A 2,581-nucleotide genomic window follows, 5' to 3' on the forward strand; every position below is an offset into this window, starting at 1 on the left:
GAATAAAGTTACCAAAATCATGTCTCCAATGTTAGAGGAGGCTTTCAGCATGCTCCTTGGAACAAGCTTTTAAATTCTTTTTCTCTTTAAAGCCTTGCGGTATCATACAAAGGACTAGCAGAGTCAGCTTCCTGCCCAGTGAGAACCTATGGGGGCTTCTCCATATGTACCAGCATCACTTAGGATGCAATATATTTTATTTGACCAATGCAAAGCCCACAGGAAACCTCTTTAGGGTTTGAACTTCCTAAGCTGCTATAGTGAAATTAATATGCCTTCCCAAAGGAGCTTAAGCAAAATAACTGCTAGCATGTTGTTTACAGCAACCCCCAGCTGAAAACTCAGATGACAAATTGAGGTGAAAGCCCCTTCACACCCTAGAACATTAGGCTGGCCTAAGGGAAACAGTTACACAGCTTGTAATGAATTAAGAACAAAATGAGGAAATAGAATAAGCTTTTCATCCTCCCTTGCCCAAAATTGACTGTACAAGTCTTAGCCTTCCTCCCTTCAAGTCACTGCAGTGTGTGAACACAGTTGCATTTGCAGCATTATTTTCAAGGATCTGTCTTATCCCTGGCCAAAGAAAAGTACTGGATTGCTCTTTTGGGAGCCATTGGTATTTTGTTAGGTATTTTTGAGGGGTAACAAGGAAAGGCTTCGGCAAGTGCTTGAATACCCATGCCATCTCTTTGCTTTTTCTTGGCCACGAAAAGAGTGGTAAGAGCAGAGACCTCTCATGAGAATGCTCTCTCCTGAGGTGAACACCTCTCCCTGCAGCCTTAACGGAAGGCGTATGCCAGCCAAGGGGAAGGACCAAAAAGCCCTGTGAGGAGTAGGTGTGGGGACCAAATTCACAAGCAGTAGCATAAATCAGTTGAATTTGCTTGCTTTTTAGATCTTAGGCTCTCCCACTACTGCCTTGGGGAATACAAGAACAAAATAGCTTTCTGTGCATGGTTATTGCCCTGCCAGGTCATCTGGAGAGTTGCAGGCACAACACAGGGGAACACACCTGGACAGCCACACGCACCTCTGAAGGGAAGCAGTCACACAGCATCTGGGAACAGACCTAACTGGCGAAGGCCTGGCAAGAGAAGAGATGCTTGCTAACCAGAAGAGAAGCAAAGTGAGCCAGCAAAGCAAACACAGCCAGTAATGTCCCTGTTTCCTCACAGCAGTTACTTCACACAGCAGGACTTAAAGTAAGGACAGTTTACCAGCAACAGCTGCATCTCTTCCTCTCCGATACAGACAGAAGCACAAAACTTGTGCTGAGCTTTGCAGATGAAGCTTGCAGCTGTAGCTTACTGCAGATGGAAGCTACAAGAACCGAAAGAAATATTGGTTCCTGGAAACAGTTTCCTTTCCACAACACTGACCTGAGTTATTCCATACGTAACAAGGGCAGGCCAGATCAGGGTCATCTGAAAACAAAGTATATGTATTTAACAAGCCCTCAGCTGAACATCCCTTTTCTGCACTACAGGCAACAGCACCTGTGCCAAATGACAGAATCTTACACTACAATCTACCGCTACACGACCTGCTTTTATTTCCCCAGCACTGCAGATGTGGCACCTTCCAGGGACACCAGCACCGGGCGTGCTCTGCTGGGCACAGAGCCTACCTGACCATGCATTCAGCAGGCATTACTTAATTGCACACAAGAGGGACAGAGCCCCTGTGCAGCAGCAGTATTTGGAAATGTTTAAGAGCAGAGGGCTAGGTAGGGGAAATGTAAAGAGTGTAACACTACCTACCTACTCTTGCTTGCTTAACCCTGGCAACCCTAACTCAGGACATTCAGCACAGGACTCTCTTCCACCTTTGCCCTTGACAGGCTTTTGTACTATGCTCTATTGAAGAGAATCAAAAAAAAGCCTTACCACAAAGGCAAGGAGAACAGAGCACTACATTCACCAGAGCAAACCTGCAGCTTTACAGAAAGAAGAAGAAAAAAAAGCCAAACACCCAAACTTCCCCAGAGAAATGACTAATTTAAAGCCACGGCAATACACAACAGCTGAATGAAATCACCTCCGTACCAGGGCCCTGAGTACACTAACAGGCCACGCTTTTCCTGATCAGCCTCACCTGGGGCTTCCACACCCACCCTTTGCCCATAGGCTCAGGAGCTCCATTTAAGCTCAGGCCTGGATCTTCAATGCTTGCTTATCCTATCTATATGTGGGTTTCAGGTCATATCTCCAACTTTACCTCTCTGATGCCCTTCAAGCCTGTGTTGTAAGTAACCTTACCCCCCCTCTGGCTCCATCTTATAGGCAGCCCCTGTAGGCCCAGGCATTTCTTTTACCCCAGCGCTTCCTCTGGTGCAGTCTCCCTTTGCTCCGGGAGAGGTTCCTCGCGTGGGTCCTAGCCCTGGCTCGTAGCTCGCCTTTCCCGGGACTACGGATGAACCCTGTCAGCACATGCCTGCGCCCTGGCCGCTGCCAGCGCCGAGGGTGCCCCTCAGCTCCCCGCGTGTTCTCCTCCAGGGAGCAGCCCTGCTGCTCCCGCTCCCTACCGCTGTCCCTTCGGTGGCCGTATTTAAACAGGGTTACAAGGGGGAGCAGAGTGA

Source organism: Egretta garzetta, unplaced genomic scaffold (assembly GCF_000687185.1).
Source record: "Egretta garzetta isolate BGI_Z169 unplaced genomic scaffold, ASM68718v1 scaffold56, whole genome shotgun sequence".
NCBI classification, from domain to species: Eukaryota; Metazoa; Chordata; class Aves; order Pelecaniformes; family Ardeidae; genus Egretta; species Egretta garzetta.